A 19,089-nucleotide genomic window follows, 5' to 3' on the forward strand; every position below is an offset into this window, starting at 1 on the left:
AAGTTAAATAACTAAATAATACGACAACTAATATTCTATAATTGAAGCATGTTTTGTAACCCCACAAAAATTAAAAAATTAAAAAATCATATAAATCTATTTTGACGATAACTTGGCAATGTATTAAATGTAATACAATCCTTTCGATATGTACATTTCTGAGTTCTTGGCACTGTATCAAATATAATACATAACAGTTTCATGTAAGGTTCTATGTATTAAATGTTTTTAAATTCAAAGGCATTGTAAATATGTATGCATTAAGAGCCAGTAAAGACATCAAAATGTAGATTATGGAAAAATATATACTAACATAAGAAATAAATGCAAAACTTCCTGTACGAACCGAAATCTATTGTTTCCGCGGCGCCATGTTGATTATTACTAATTAATTTACAATGACACTCGTGCCCATTTTTTTTTTCTATAAGTAAGGAGGGTAGCTCGACATATTGATGGTAGAATTATTTTGTTAGGTAATAAAGTGAACTTGCTAGATTTTTTTAAGTTCCATGTATCACGGGTGTTACGATGCCAAGATAAGGGTTAAATTATTTTATTCGCTGTACATTTAAATAACAAGTTTTTAAAACGATAATCGTTTTTATTCGTTTAATTTCTTTCCTAAGCAGTTTTAGGTTATAAAATTACTAATATTTATATCGTCAAAAATATTTAGAAAAATACTTAATTCGATTTAGCGATTTCGTAGAAAAAATGTGACGTCACACTAGGGGGGAGGGGTTTGCCAAATGTGACCAAGTGTGACAAGGAGGGCGGAGGGGTCAAAAAACCTAGAAATTCGTGTGACGTAATTAATGGATGACCCCTTGGTACTGAATGCACCGCCTACCCCTAATCCATATCAGGGAAATAAAGCTCAAGGCGTCAAAGAAAACTAAAAAGGGAGTTCTCTCTCTAATTTATTTTCCGTCGGATGCAATGAAAACAAGTTCTTAAAGGGGGAAATTTAAATTGCTCCGGCAGCGGAATACAATAAATTTAAGGAAATATACAGTGGCAAGCGGAAATCAAACGACTGTAAGGAACAAACACGAATGCTGTGCTGGGACAACACACGGCAGCATTTTAATGAAGCTTTCCACAAGCTTATATTTAGTTATTTTAATTTGATGATGACGATGATAATCCATCTGGCCGATTTCAGCCATGGCGATCACTTCCACTCCTAGTTTGCTCGTATGTATAATAATATTAAATGTATAATGTACAATATATTTAAAATTAAATAACAGAGAACTATTAAGTTAAACATCGAGTTACGAATATTATTTCAAAAAACGCATTAAAAAGAAAGTTTGAGGATATTTTTTTAGTTGAAGAAAAAGTCAAAAAAGTAAAATATATAGAGCCATCTTTCAAGGACCAACTCAAAAAAAACGATTCTATATAGGTACTATATTCTATTCTATATTGCAATTCAGCGAGATAATGCTGCCAGCGTCTACGGTACCTTGCCGAGTGGCGATTTTTTATTGTAGTTTAGGTTTTATTTTTATTAATTTAGTATAATTTTAGTTTATAAGTTTTTAGTGCCTTATTATTATTGCTCGTATAGGTACAGTCATATTTACCACAAGTTTTTCGCACCTTACGTCATGCTGATAATTTGTTCTTCAAAAAGCTAATTAATGTAAATGACCTACTTGAAAGTTTTCAAGACACTCTTTACGGGTCTGGAAACAGACCGGAGTACTTTTAAGAAGAACTACGCAAAGTAGTTGACTTTGCTGATCTATCGTATTTCATAATTTCAACGTTAACTGAATAACCTCATGAAGGTTTCTATGTAAACTTAGGAAGTGCTTATTCCATATTGTAAGCATACGAAAGCGAAATACAATTTATATTTGTACGGTATCAAGTATGGCAGGTACGTCAAAATGTGTATTGGAGGTAGGGGACCAATTGGGCAGTCGGGAGGCTCGGGCAACCCCTTGTAAATCAGGACTTGTTACAAGGGGGTGCCCGTGCCTGCCAACTGCCCAATGGTCCTCTACCTCCCCTGTAGACATCAAAATTTTGAATAGATCTAGGGCAGTTTTTATGGACGTTCTATTCTTAAAGTATATCCTCTCCTCTTCCTCCTCTTAGTTCAGCTCTGGAGGTTCTTCCCCAGTAATGTTGAGCTTCTTAATCTTAATATTGGGTACGTATTACGTAATGTAACGTCATACGAGTAACTACTTACCAAATTTAAATGATTGTGATTTCAATCGATTAATTTTGCGACCATACATGCTTAAGGATTTTTGATTTAGAAGTTCAGGAAAGGATGAGGTTCTATAAGAAATAAAAATGTAGTAAGTTTAAACTTATTTAAACGTTAAATACTTGTTTCAACTTAATTAGATCCTTGCCAATGTTAGTTGCAGCAAAGTTGAGCTTAGGTAAATAAAGCTCAGAATGTGCAAATTTAGTAATGATATGAAGTTATGACAAAAGTTTCAGACGCTTTGCATCCGACAATTAAGTTTGTCTGCAATTCAGCTCAGCGAAAATGTTGACTTGTAAAAAATGCAAAGTGATTCCTGAGCTTTAGGTACCTACTTCGACAGAAATTTCTTTTGCACTTTTTATTTTTCTAGCTTTTATTTTACAATATTTTTTGTTCTGTGGTAGGTAGCTTGTATATTATTTTAAATAAATTTTGCATGTAACAGGACATTTATTATTTCGGTTTCAGTAAGCATAAAGTATTGCATAACTAATTTTATTGCAAAAAATACAATTCGGATTGAGTTTTTTAATCGACTCCTATATTCTCTAATTGGCTGATTCTCAATTTGGCTGTACAATTTTAAACTTTTATAAATAAAAGTTTAAAATAAATAAAAAAATTAAAATAAATAAGTTATAAATAAAAGTTTAAAATTGTATTAGCCAGGCCGAACCACACACTTCAATTGTACGTACCTTTGGCTATCCTTCAGGCAAGGGTTCGTATTACAAGTGAAACTTGTGTAATGCCTTACCGGCCGTATTTTTCTTAACGGACCTAGATACGGATTGAGTAGGTACATAATATAATGCAGACAAATCACTCTAGATCGAAAATTTCCATCAGGTACCGGGTTTGGCATTTAGTAAGCGCGATATAGTTAGCGCGATAACCGCATAAATATCACTACACCTTATAAACAAAGTCCCCTGCCGCGCCGCATCTCTCTCTTTGTGCATTGTGTGTTTGTATGTTCGCGATAAACTCAAAAACTGCTGAACGGATTTTCATGCGGTTTTCACCTGTCAATAGAGTGATTCTAGAGGAAGGTTTAGGTGTATAATCTGTTAACCCGTGCGAAGCCAGCGCGGGTCGCTAGTTCTGTATACAACTACGTGAATGACAAATGACCAATGATTAAGTAAGAAAATCATGACATGAAATGAAACAAAAGAAAACAATACTAACTTGCAAGTGACAATCAGCGTAACAGAAATGAACTCTGAGAATAATATTTTTTACTAAACAAGTTACTTGAGGCACAAAAAGTACTTGACTGAAGATCGAAGTTTGACTTGTACAGTCAAACCAAATTTTTTGTTCATTTGGGGTGTCCCCATAGGCATAAATATTATGCACCGCATTTAGCCAGGTACATTGCCGTGTATCTAGATATAGTGTATCGAAACCTTATAACGCCTTAGTAATACCTGTAATAATTTGGGAACGTGTATAGTGGTGTATTTTGTAATACCTACCTATATAATCTGTGACAAGGGGGAAAGCATTAAGGGAAGGGAGGGCAGACGAGCGATCCCGACTTACGAGCTAACTCAAGATATCTCGGAGTATCTCGCACATAGGAAATTCAAGCCATTTTGCATCGTATGTTTTTTCACTCCGACGGTTGCATCCATCGACACCCAATGCATCGCACTTTTTATTCATTTAACTATGAACTAGAGGGAACGAGAGTGTACAGTCACCCGCAATAATATGTTACACAACGAAGGCCGCAAAAATATCTGACACGATCTTATTTGTAGAGCCATAAGAGCGTGTCACATATTTTTACGGCCTTCAAAGAGTACTAATTTATCAACCATTTCGTATCTTGTCACTGTGACAATCTATTGAATGTTTGAAATTTGATTATTTCTTATTTGAAAGTCGCTAGTCCTCATACTATTGTCACAGTGAGAAGGTACAAAATGGGTCATAAATTAAACTTTCGACTGTACATACAACAAACTTTTAATTAAATTGAGATTGAGCCCAATTCGGATTTAATAATTTATTATGATTTTGATCTTGTTTTGATATGACCTTGCATATAGCTGATTGGTGCATGGGAAATGAAGTGTAAGAGTTGTGCTTGTGCGCGCCAAACACCAAGATGATCGTCAAAGTAGTTATAAAACCAGTACAAAACGTAACAAATTGTTAAATTAACCTGGTGTTTAGTAGGTACCTACATTCTAGGGGCGTCTATTTATAGTATTTATATAAGTGAAATACTTAAGCATATGTTAGGTAAATGTAAGTAGAAATTAGACCGTTTTGTACGCTCTCTTTTACGCAAAGTGTATTCAAATGCGTATTAGTGAGATGACGCGGTCATAATCGTATCTAAAACGTTTTATGATACGACGCTGGTGTCAAGCATGTGTACGAAATGCTTTATGGTAAGCCAACATCATATTCTAGTAGGGATGCTAACACATGTTCAGTATCATAACAACATTTTTTAAGTTGGAAAAAAATATTGAGATGATATTAAATCGACGCAAAAAAATCGTACAGTTCAGTTTTTTTTAAATTAATATACAATAGTAAAATCTTATTGGTGAAATAGTTTTGTTTTTCAGGGGGAAAATTTTGTTGTTTAACTCCTCGTGCTAATATTGATAACTGAGCAAGCGAAAGATTTCGTCATTAAACCAGGAGCGTAGCGAGTGGTTGCGAGAGTTTCAAGGAGTTAGTTTAAGGTTAAACAACTTTTCTACCGAGTGAAACACAACATGTTTCACCATACCAACGCGACGACAATATTAACTGTAAATTCATCATTTCTTATTGTTCCATACATAAATAATGTAACTACCTACTTAATGTACGAATAGCAAGCGTTTTATGATACCATTTATGACTTCTGTATTGCTTTAATATTAGTTCCATAAAGGCATTTGATCACCTTAAAAATATCTAGTGAACATACAGAATACAGGTGATGACGCCTGAAGCCTACTTGAGACTCCAAAAATTGTGCATACTTATTATTATTACACCTCTCCTTTTGGAGTCCTATATACATGGGCGCTTACGAACGTGCGTGCGCATTGACTTCGACTGTGCTAAGATAGGTATAACCTAGTGGTAGATACATTAAGGGACAATACACCTCAATGCATCATCGAAAGATTAAATTTTATATCGCTGAATGCAGGCCCGCGAGGCAATCTCCTCAATGAGGTTATTACAAACGACTCGAGAAAACTGCGAATTTATTCTCATAGCTTACCGAGTGATACCAACAAAGTCTGATCTTCAATTAGACTCATTTCTTACAGCTCTCGAGCTCAAGTTATACCAGGGAGATTGGGAAGGAGAAGAAATGTATTAGGAATAGCCGCACGTGATGGAAAATGGAGCGTGCACTAAGTGGGTGTTTTATGCCAGGGATTAACTCCACGAGGGAACAAGTCTCAGGACTAGGTAAAGCAAATTTGCTGGTTACTACTATTTAATTCCAGCTTTTCTTTAAATACGTACAAACATTTTGATTCGAAACTACATTTTGATATGATTATTATGATGACTATGTTTATACAAAAGCCTGATTTTGTAGATAGGTAAGTACCTATATTGACTCATTTCATTTCATAGGTCAATTTTATTGAAACGCAAACAAAATGTGTATAAGTTTTTATAAATAAATATGCCTGTAAATGCAAACGGGTCACTTTTATTCCACACAGTTAAAGTACCTCGTTTTATCCTATTGTATTTAAAAACGTTTTTGCATGAGCTTTCGTAATTTATTTTAGGCGAATTTCCCCCGATCATATCTCACGTAATCTATTTTACAAAACAAAAAATGCTTTCGCACAAAAATACATCAATGAGAAGGCTAAACCCTCCGTCAGGTTCGTCACGGTCCGTGTGCGCCTGATTCAGCGTCCACGGGTTTTATTATACCCGCTTGCCAATTTTTTTTGGATCACTTGGGCCTTGTGTAATTTAGGAACGGTAGAGCTCTATCGCTGAATGCCTATGCATGTACACAGGGGTCAGTAATATAATTTATACACATTTTTAATATAGTATTCACAATGTATTTGCACACTTTGTATAATTTTGTTTAGTATAAGATTTGCATGGTATAATTGCTGTATTGTATAATGATAAAATGTCTAATTCCCGTTTGAATAACATTCAATGTACATAATTTCATATTTTATAAATGTAAATTTTCATAACAATTATATAGTCGAACGATCATAAACTATATTAGTTAGTTGATCTAAGAACATAAATAATAATGTTCAAAACGCCTAGCAGAATTGCAGAATTTATTTCTTACAACCACTCTAAAAATGCCTTAAATAGTTAACCATTGAAGAATTTTGTTTTGGCGCTTCGCCGGCCGCTACCGCGGCACGCTCGCTTCGCTCGCTCGGCTTGCGCGCTGTTTGTTCGCAGTTCAACCTAACACTCCTCCTCGCTTCGCTCGTCGTCGTACCTAACGGAGACCTGCGTTATTATAGAACAACCGGCAGAACGTATTCATTTAGTTTCATATCTATTTGGTCATATGTATAATTCAGAAGGTATTTATGTCATGTAATTATTATGTATAAGATATTTCAAATATTTTTATTTGTAATAATTACTATAAGTTATGTATGTTATACAAAAATAATTAGCCAATACAATTTTTATATGACATACTAATATATGCGAAGTACATTAGATAATTTCTACAATATATATTAAAAACATATATTTATTGATGATATTCCTAACGTGTGTTATATATTGTGAATAATATTAAAATTAGATTATACCAAATGTTGGTATAAATTATAAGACGCACCCCATGTACAGAGGGATGGTAGACTTGTGGTGGTAAAATCAATTCGTGGAAGGGTCCTGACCCTTCTATGACTTGATTTTACAAATTTGGAATAGTACTCTGAGTTTGTGCTTTAGTAAAACCTGGAGCAATGAAATAAAATAAGAAGGACTGCGCGCACTTGTCCCGGACTCGATGGGACGGGACACATTACGTATGTTTTAATGTTTATTTGGGCACAAACGGTACAATAATACTTACAGATATTAATATTATTCAATACATGAACCAATGAAGTTGCCTCTAACTACTAACACGTATACAAAAAATAAACAACGGAGTAACAACTAGAATATATCCACAGAACAAACATCTCGTATAAGGTTAATTATATTCGGTTGGTGACAGCAGCAATGTACTGTTTAGATTCAGATAGTACCAGCGTTGCTGCTGGAGTATTGCGGCGGGACATTGCTGCCAAATACATTTGCTGCTGCAAAAGTGCGTACGTTTGCGGTAACAATGCTGTCGGCAGTAAATATGTCGCGCTCCAGTAATACTGCTGCAGTAATACAGCTACACTTAAATAACGCTGCTGCTGTTGCCATCCCAATGTAACCTTTTACAGTGGTTCACTTCAAATGGCCGCTAAGCATTGTGAATGCCCAGCGATGCTTCAAATTAAGCGGATCAGCCGACGAGGCGAATTAAACCCCTCGTAAAAACATTTGATATTTATCGGGATGTTTACGCGGACGTGTGCACGGTATTGGGGACACGTTTTGATTTAATAAAGCAATTCCGAAAGGTTCATTTGCATCCAAATAGGGCTACAGGTGGAAGGCTTAAATACTCTTTTATAGGTTGATTCTAATGACGAAAGCTTTTTTCCCCTGCCGGGATAGCACATGATTGGCGCGACGGTATCTCGCGGCGAGATAGACTATCCATCCCTATTTAATAACATAGTTAGAAAAAGACGGGTAGTCTATCTCGCCGCGAGATACTGTCGCGTCAATCATGTACTAGGCCTACTGTAGAGCTGTATTCGATTTTTTTACATTTCAACTAGATTTGACACCATGGGGCCAAGATGACAATTGTACATCAACAAACTCTAAATGAGGACATGCAACGAAAAGTCACGTGACTATTTCCACATATTATTTAAGTTTCTATTGGTGTTTTTGATTATCATTTTGGCTAGACCTCCGATTTACCATCAGGCGAACCGTATGCTTGTTTACCACCGACGTAGTATAAAAAAACTTCTCACGATGAAAAACGAACTATACTACTACGCACTATACCCACACTTTATTATTAACAGGTGAGTACTATACAGGGTGATTCTTGAGACGTGAGCAGGACTAATCCTGCACACTCAGTAACTGATAATTGATCGATCACCGTCGTATTTAGGTGAAACAACCACACTTTTTCCTATTTTTTAACTTTTTGGCCAGGACAAACGTGTTATACATATAGGTAATTAAAAAATTTGAATATAGTTTTTGTACATGAGTATAATAACAATAATTATGAATATTAAATAATAACAATAACTAGCGATAATCCTTCGTACTTATATATTTATTTCAGAATAGAGGATACAGTGAAATTTATAATTTCTAGAATAACTATTTCTAAAAATATTAATTATATCTTGCATGTGATACATATTGAAATCCTTTAAATTGTCGTCGGAATTTAAAAACATGCTTAGAAAGGCTGTCTAAAGTTCGATTATTAAATAAGTTTTAAAGTTTATTAACTTTTTAAGACACAAATATAATATACAGATGAATATGTTACTTTATTTAGCATGAGAAATATAATATATATGTATTTTATGTTTTATTGGTAAATAAATAAACGTCAATAAATTTAATTTTGTCATTTCACTTTTATCTACGACTGTCTATAGATTGACAAACAGAGACTGTTAATGGGTCAATTTAATAACATTGGCAAATAAGGAAAAATAATGTTAAATGACATAAAGTTGGCGAAATGTAACTATCAGTATAGAGGAGTTTAAAAGTAGCCAAAATGAACATACTTATACTAACTCTTCGAAATGTAGGCAAAATTAAAAAGTTGGCAATCACGTAACAGATCCAAAATAAACGGGTCACACTATATGACGACAGTATTAATTTCCTTTATGACAATTAAATCAAAGACCCATTTTTTAAGTTTTTAAGTAGACTATTATAGTCCATTTAAAATGCCTGTCCCTATTTTTGGGGCCATATCTCATTGTGAGTTAGGACTGTTGTAGGCACATGTGGCCGACCCTCCAAACGACAGTATAAGCGACCTAGCCGTGCGTTCCAATTGATAACTGAACACATACGAGTCAAACGTTCAGACAAACCATTTATAACAATACACTTATATTCTTCCCTGAAGGATGATGCGCCGATTATTTAATCGAGTGGCATAAATAAAAAATAGGCAATTTTATACAATAATATACATACAAGAATTTAAACATCAACATTCAAGGTACTTGGCCAAGCAGCTGCGTCGGGTGTGAGATGCAGCAGATGTTCTGGTGGCCCTTGATATAAATGGAGGGGGCAGCGCTGGATAATATCTATATGCCACGGTCTGGCAGAATAATGCAGCTCTGCTAGAGTGAGATGAATGAAATATCAGTGAATCATAACATTAACCTTACTTTTGTAATCTAGCATAGCAATTATTACATTTAGGAGATAGCCACACTTATCATGACTAGCTGGATCGTGAATAGCACGTTTTGTTCTGTACCTTTAGGACGCTCGACTCAGTTTCGCTTTATGAGTGGTTGAGACAAAAACCCAGGAGTCGTTACGGCGGTTAAGGGGCAGACTGTGATTATTAGTTTAGTTACAAAACTCATAGGATCAGTCATATAGACTTTAACTTAAGTAATATAAGTAAACGACCCTAGCTTGAACAACATTTAGTGTCGTTTCCCTTGATTTAAAACACTCAAGTGGATGTATTTATGGTTTATTCGCGGAAAGTATGTTTTGGTTATAAAATTATCTTGTTTATTGGAGAATACGAATGAATGAATGAATAGGGGTGCAATTCGAGAGGTTTTATCCTTGTGCTTGCTTGGTGTTTGGGTTTTTTCCTACAGATACCGTTCGGATCCAGACTTTACTTATTTATTTAGATATTTAATTCAGGCAACAAGGCCCATATTACAAATACCTTACAGACTAACATACATATGTATTTTATAAACTTAAAACTAAACACTATTTAGACACTATTTACTGACAGACTGGCTGTTGCATTTCATTAATTTTAGTGATTGATTGTACACGTTTGTTTTTGTTTGTTTTCATCACGAGTTTTCTCTTTCCGCACAAACTCTACAAACATGATTTTAAATGTTTTTATATTTTGTGATACCGAATTGGTAAATGATATCATAGCTATAAGCATCTGCGGTTTCGTAATCCGGCGATTCAGATGCGACCACGAGCTTCTCGCTCATCCTTAATCGTTCGTCGAAAAAGTGGAACGACTAGTGAGGTTCCATCGCTGGAAATATACCTACCTACCTGTACGCCTAGTGTAAAGGTGACAGTCCATTTCCAACGACAGCAGCACCACCATTCATTTTACTATGGAAATTAACAATAACTCCGACGCGTTCGTACTAGTAGTGCAGCTGCGGTCAGAAATGAAATACCCTAAATTTCATACGATAGCGTGACGTAACATAGGTACGCGTTTGCGTTAAGTGTCATTTTGTATGGGATTTTGAGTTACCAAAACGTCCCGCTTGGCGCGCTCTTCTAATTCCCATACAAAAATAGACATAACGCAAACGGGAACGCTAGTCACGCTATCGAATAAAATGTACACTAGGGGTTCTGGTCTGGATACAAACATTCACAAGATTGTCAGTCACAAATAAAAAGCGCGGCTAAAATCGGAACGATATCAAGTGTAATTCCAAGTATTGAATTCAAGATGAATAATAATATGTAATTGCGTAAATTATTTTCTTTTCTAAGAGCATATTCCAAGGTATAGCCATTAACCACGGACTTAAACTATCTCCTAAATGCAGTTTTTCATATTTTTATTTCTGCTAATTTTACGTTTTACCAGGCGTGGCTCACTCTGCGATTACGTCGCTGTGCTACAGGTAGCTAAAAGTACATCCGTTCCACCCCAATTTTGGGGAAAGCCATAAGCCGCGCGTGGCGCTGTCGCCAACTAGCTGCCATATCTGTGCTGATCGTGACAGACGCGTTTAGTTAGAGAGCGAGTCTTCTGTACCTAGTAATATTATTTATTCTGTGGTTTTATATTCAAGCAGGCCGCTAACAGCCGCTATGAAGCACAAAAGTGATTACATTTTTTCATTTTAGTGTGCCTTTCGCTCTCTTGCCACGTGATGGCTTCATAATCATATCATTTATTGAATGTAGAGGTATGTTAATGTGTCCGAATGAGGTCGCGTAGGCCGTAGGTAGGTATCTATATGCAATAATATCACAAAATTCCGCATATGATTTCCTGTAATTAGTTACATTGTAGCGAAATAATTTGTCAGTGTACCACAAGTCGACGACACATCACTAAAAACGGCACCGGCGGCCATAACAACTGCCTAACTCGCCGTGCGTTCAAATAGCTAAATAAAGCCGCGGGATTCAATTTAGCGGCTTAAGTGGCGATGAAGCCCTTAACGTGCACTGCTATTGGCTGTGCAAGTTCGGCGAGCCAGTCTAGCGTGACCTTAAAATCCGTAGTAATAGCAAACTCACTCAAAACGAGCAGTCCAGACTGGGGGATTAGAACCCCTACAGAAAACCCTATACTAACATTGCTAATTTGCTCCTTCGTAAGTTGTATTGTGTTCCTGGTAGTTATGTAGGTTTCTAAAGCTCCAGAATCTGCTGTGATGCATTGTTATGAAACGATTATGGATATGATCTGTCAACAGCGACATATCTTCAACCAGAAATACGAGCATAAGTAATTATAAGGTATTTTGCATTCTAGGTGCATTCCTTAACTTGTTCACGTAATGAAAGCTTATTATTAGTGATGTACCGACTATTGATTTGGCGCTCGGATGGCCGATTAGTCGGCCGACTAGTCGGCTATTCAGCCAGATCATTAATTTCGCCTAGGTTCGGTTAAGATGCACTTAAAAAACGGTTACATATCAGAATACCGAAAATCGATTTACCTAATGTTGAATCACCTATGCTCGTTTCACCTATTTTTTTAAATACCTAATGATCAATTAACCTAAGCTCATAACACCTAATGAACGAATTACCTATTGCACGTTTCACCTACAATTGGTTTACCTAAGCTCAGAATACCTATGCTCGATTTACCTAAAGTTGAAACACCTAATACTCGAAATACCGAAAGCTAATATACCTAATACACGAAACACCTAATTTTGATATACCTAATGCACGAAATACCTAAACTCGGTATACCTAATGATCGAATTGCCCAAAGTCAACATACCTACTGCACGATTTACCTAAAGTCGGTATACTTAATGATCGAATTTCCTAAAGTTAACATACCTAATGAACGAAATACCTAAATTCGATACACCTAATGCACGAAATACCTGAAGTCGATGCACTTAATGAACGAAATATGTACCTAAAATAAAAAATATAGTTATTATTTAGTAGAATATTACCTACTAGGACATACAACATTTAGTATACACTTGTTAGCCAAATCATTCAATTGGCTAACTAGTTTTTAGTATAATATAAGGTCTAGTCATTTGCCAGAGTCGAGATAGGTGCGACGACGATTAAAGAGAGGAGGAGCGTGTTAGGTTAACTGCGACCAAACAGTGCCAAAACCGACTTTTATTTCATCGTCATGATGTTAACTTACAAAAATTAAGTGTTTGATAAGATAGGATAACTAATTTTGTATCAGACTTACAAAATCATTCTACTACCTAAAAAGTAGCGTTTCGAAAAGTGTATTTTTAAGTTGTTATCCGAACAAACTGTTTCTACTGTAAGATTGGGAAATCATACGAATTATTGGGTGAAATTGCCACTTGATCATTCGGCAAAATGATATGAATTTTGTTCTAGGTATATAGACTTTAGGTATTCCGTGCATTAGGCATATCGACATTAGGTAATTCGTGCAGGAAGTATATCAACTTTAGGTATTTCGTGCGGTAGGTTTAACAGTTTTAGGTATTTCGTCCATTATGTAAATCAAGTTTAGGTACATCGTTCATTAGGTATATCAGCTTTAGGTGTATCGTCCATTAGGTATATCAGCTATAGGTGATTCGTGCATTGGGTATAATAGCTTTAGGTGAAACGTGCAATAGGTAAAACATGCATTAGGTACATCGTGCATTAGGTGTTTCGTCCATTAGGTTATTTGAGCTTAGGTATTATAAACTTACAATGTTTAGCTAAAATGATCGATAGGTAATTTGAAAATAGGTGAATCAAGCATAGGTGATTCAACATTAGGTAAATCAGTTTTCGGTATTCTGATATGCAACCTAAAAAACAATCGTTTTTCACCTTTCGTCACGCTATTCATCGTAATTAAGTATATTAGGTAATTAGGGAATAAAATAATTCTAAGGCTATATTTTATACCAGAAAAGCGACAGAAAGCGATCTCGAGGTCAATAATTCGAAAAAAAGTTTTCGTACGAACCCTAAATAGGAATTTGGGTAAAATATGTTTTTGCCCTGTTTTTCTGTCACTTATAAAGTGCCGAATAATCGGCCATTTTTGCTGACTAATCGCCGACTACAAATGAGGCCGGATAGTCGGCTTTCCCGACTAGTCGGCGACTAGTCGGTACATCCCTACTTATTATTATATACTTATAAAGGGCGTTTTACACCTACTTATAATACGCTTATACCACTGCCCGAGTTGCAAACGGTGTCCAAACTATCCACTGACCATTAAAAGGTAATTTAGATCCTTCTAAATTACCTTTATCCCCACCACCAGTATGCTTGCCACCGTCGTGGCATAAAAAAAGCTATGCTTGATCGGAAATATCACACCCAGATTCACCTCAGCTCGGCAATTGATGTGAATAAGGTCATAACTTGGTAACTTACAGCAAAGCGTGCGGTGGAGGGTCGGGTATGAAAAGAAATAGGGTGATCCCATGTTGTCTAAGGAGTCAGGTGGCTATTTGATGTTATTAATCTATTCAAAGTTTTATGAACCGACTGTGGGCGAAGTTTGTCCAGCTAACATACAGCTATAACAGATAATACGATTAAGAAAAAAATAATGTATAAGAAATGTTCAATTCTTCATCTATCCTCTAACCTATCATTATTATTTTGCCGTCACATCTTTAAGTTTTTTTAAGTTCAAGTTCACTTAAACTTGTGACTTTTCCTTGGCATCTGATATTGGTGAAGTAACATGATGAGATGGTGGTTGGCATAGTAACTTCTGGTCGCTGTATTTCGAGTTTGGCAGATTTATCGACTTGTCGGCAAAAACTGACCTTGGGGTGGAGTTAGCTCTGATTTACTGCCTACGCGCCGTATTGGCTGGCCAGAAAAGTGCCAAAGATAGTCAGTACCTGCAAACGGAAGGGTTGCCCTGATTCTGAGTTTACAAAGATCACTGATTAATTTCTGCATCTCTTTTGTTGGACAAATGAGTGAAGTGAATATACCTGCCATGAAATACATAACCAGGATATAAAAAGATTTTAAATAAACATACAGACATAGTTACACTGTTTGAGAAACGCTTAAAAAAATATTATGTATATGTTCCGATTAAATATAAGCGTAACGTATACTTACATACTTAATACTAGCTGTTGCCCGCGACTTCGTCCGCGTGGAATCTTATCTTCAACATTTTACATCTTTAGTACCTATAATTTTCATATCCAAGCAATGTTGAAATTAAGTACTTTTCTTTTTTAGCAAGTTGTATCAGTCATCAGTGTCATTCGATCGCGAGCGAGTGCGCGTCTGTGTGTAACCGTGAGCTATCCTTTTTGGGTGCAAAATGTCCAAATCTACCATAGAATCGTTGGAAAAAGTAATTAAAAAGTTCTTACTACCAATTAATGAAAAAATTGGATGTGTACTTGTCGATCTGAAAAGGCTAGAAGACAAAATAAATGAATTAGAAAACGTTCAAGGTCGTTTCTCAAAAAGTTGGCACCGCCAGGTTAAAATTTATGTTTTTCAAAAATTTTGCATTTTCGCATTTTTAGTGTTCCGTACAAAACTTTGTTCACGGAACACTTATGGGATCACTTCGGTCTTGCAAATCAGTTAAATACGTTTTTCTCAGAGACCGTTTGACATAGATACCTAAAATTTGGAACAGTTATAGCAATTACCACCACTCATATTGTATATAAGTCAAAACTGCTTATTTCTTATTAAAGGGGGAAATTTAGGGGGTTGAGAGGGGTAGGCTGAAACTTTTTTCATTTGTAAGAATCGTGTGGGGTACCATTAGAAAGCTTGCAAAAAATTTAGTCGATGGACTGATTTTGACTTCATTTTAGACTGCAATAGTTTCGTCAAAAAATGCATTTAAAGTTGCAAGTTTTCATACAAAAATTTTCACCTCTGTCCTGGCGATTTTCGCGAAAACTATAGCTAACAGGCAGCTGACCAGTCAATATCCAACTAAAACAAGCATGGAGACGGCGGGAAAATTATCAGGTTAACTCTATCTTAATTAGTTTTTAAACTGCAGCCTGATCTTTGGTTGCTTAGGGCTAGCTAACTGATGCTTACACTGGTCATTTCATATTAGGCAGTAGTTTTAACGAGAAACATCCTTAGTTAAAACTTTGGCATTGAAATTTATGACTTATGTCTTTGACACAAAGTTTAATTATGCTTGCTTATTTTTGTGGGATATTTAATTTTATCTGAATAACCTACTATAAGTATGAGAGAGATCTACAAAATACGACCTTATTATATTGCAAATAAGTTTAAATTTCGAACGGGCTTTCCAACCAATGGACTAGGTATCTCAAAAATCTGAAAAATTCAAATTAAGAATTCCGTTCTTCACTGTCGTTGTGTTTTTTTTTCACATTAGGACACATAGAGTTAGTAAGGCGTATATACAGGGCGAAATCGGGGTCGTGATTCAGTCATATTGTACTTAACTCGGTAAATTAACGCGATGTTAGGTATAAAGTTAATTTTTAAATGATTGCAGCTATTCATTAATTAATAAACAATTTAAGTATCCCAATTAAAAACTCAAATTATGGTTACCTTACAATTAATGTTAAAACCTATTTAATAAATAACTGATTAGTTAAGTAAGAAATGTCAACCGTCACTGTTATGACAAAGTCAAAACTTCAAAATAAATAAAATCATTCGAAGATTGTACATTGAGTTCATTAATTCTGGCAATTCTGAAGATAATTAAGCAGAAAAATGCCCGTGGCATATCCGTTTTCAAATGTTGAGCGGTCTGACATGGTAGGTAATGTTTTATTATGAAGCGCGTCGTGCTACCACTGCTCGGGATTTAGTTCACCAACGTTATCCATTGATACCTATGTTGAGACAAGTGGTGCCTGAATTATTGCGAGAAGTGCCGGAACATTACTTGCATAACTTACACTATCAACACGATGGTGCTCCGGCTCATTTTAAACACTGAGTACCCAATCGTCTCGATGAACAGTTCCCGAGACGTTGGATTGGCCGCGGCGGACCCGTGGCATGGCCTCCTCGTAGTCCCGACCTGACGCTCAATCAATTGCTTTTACACTGAATGTTAAATCGAAGATAAGTGTTATCAGCTACTTAACGTAAGTTACCACTACTTTCTTTACTAGATGTTTGTCTTGTCAAGTCTGTAGGGTGACCATGACTCTAAATAAGAAATTATTTTGTATTTTATTTTTGTATGTGCGAAAAAGATACACATTAATGCACTCTAATCTACAGTGTTGTGTTCCTAATTAAGTGGCAAGTCTTATTTTTCTTTCTTGCTACACGACCCCGATTTCACCCTGTATAGAGATAATAAAGTCATTTAATATTTATTAACAGCTATGGCTTCATCTATAGATTTTATTGAGAGTATCTGATTCGTCGAAACAATATATATACACAATATTCCTTTTCATTAAGTACCATTACATTTATGTATAAATTGTATAATTATAATATGTATTAATTATATTTAGTACTTATGTATATTTTTGAACGGATCGGTGAGCAACAAGATTCAGGGCTATAACCACGAAAATAGAAGTTCGCAAATAGCGGCCATTTTTCTCTGTCATTCTAATTACGCCTTCATTGGAGTAAAAGAGAGAAAGATCCCCGTAAATTGCGAATTTCGATTTCGCGGTAGCCCCTCAGTCCTGTTACGAGAAAATAATTATGGAAGACATTAATAGTATCCCACCAAAAACATTCTGTAAAAAACTAGCCAAGTCTCGATGGAGCTGCTTGTTTATCTCTAAAAAGTAATGAAATCTAGACAAAGTCGTGCCAAGTCTAAGGTTCCTTACTGCGATTTCTTTATTATTATAGTTAATGTTGTGTGACTTGGCCGTTGAAGGGTACACAAGGGTACAAAACCAGGTGCTCCATGACACCATTGCACCAATCTGCCATTGCACCAAAAAGAAGTGTTTGTTTCAGGCTCGCCCATACATAAGTATTATTGAAATACGCAGCTTTATCAAGCCTACAATTGACTGGTTATTGAATCAACATTTTCCAAGTGGCAATTTTCCATCGTCAATGGGTAGCGGTTCTGGCGACAGATTGGTGCAATGGTGTCATGGAGCACCTGGTTTTGTACCCTTGTGTACCCTTCAACGGCCAAGTCACACAACATTAACTATAATAATAAAGAAATCGCAGTAAGGAACCTTAGACTTGGCACGACTTTGTCTAGATTTCATTACTTTTTAGAGATAAACAAGCAGCTCCATCGAGACTTGGCTAGTTTTTTACAGAATGTTTTTGGTGGGATTTCACTTCTTTTTGTAGAAACCCCCTGGCACTGATTAAAATAACCGACTTGGTTTCACATTACATCTCAAAACTTATTTGTAGTAAAAGCGTTGCGAGACTTGCACCTTTTTACATGTAATGTTTTTGATGGGATCTCATCTCTTTTTGTAGGCAGTCCTTCTTTTCGGGTACTCATACCCATACTTCATACCCATACTATGTAATACACATACCATAACTAAACATATCTTCATTCATACTCACATCGTACATCGTAGTGTACCTTTACTTTACTTTACCTACTATTTGTAGGAACTGCAACAGTAACTTTGTAATATCATATATTTATTTGGGATTACAAACTTACTTATGCAGTTCTTAGATCTTTAAAACGTGACTGATATTGCAATATTTTTAGGTTTTCCCTTTATGTGGCCATTAAACCCTAACTCTGTACCAAATTTCAGCTCTCTGAGTTTATGGGAAGTACTAGTTCTATTCTGATGATCATGAGTGAGTTTCATAAATGCGAAACTTTGCTTTCGCTTAACTTCGGAACTAAATGACCTACAGACTTGAAATTTTGGATTTTAAGTATGTGATTATAGCTTACTGGATGACCAAAATTTCTGCGTTCTGGTCTTATCCAGAGGTTCTCAAATAGGGGCCTGAAAATGCGGCGAAATGGTTCCTGTAAAGGATGGTACGGCAGTGTTTGCTTCGCGCTCGACTTGGCGGGGGCACTGCCGTGCCCCCCGATATGACAGTTAAATATCACAGTTTTTGGAAACAAAGGTGAAATTGACGAAATATTTAAAGTAAGCCGGACCCGGACCCGGACCCGGGTATGTCCTTAAACTACGTCCAAGACCACCGGTGGACGGGCAGCAGCATCCCTCAAATTCGGTGTACTCGACTGCGATCGCCAACCCGCCTGCCAAGCGTGGCGATTATGGCATACACCCCCCAAAAGGGGGAGGCCTATGTTCAGCAGTGGACGTCTTATGGCTGAGATGATGATGATGAGATGATAAACGCTACCGTGGGCGTGAACGTAATTTACTTTCTAT

This window comes from Cydia fagiglandana, chromosome 12, assembly GCF_963556715.1.
Source record: "Cydia fagiglandana chromosome 12, ilCydFagi1.1, whole genome shotgun sequence".
Taxonomy (NCBI): Eukaryota; Metazoa; Arthropoda; class Insecta; order Lepidoptera; family Tortricidae; genus Cydia; species Cydia fagiglandana.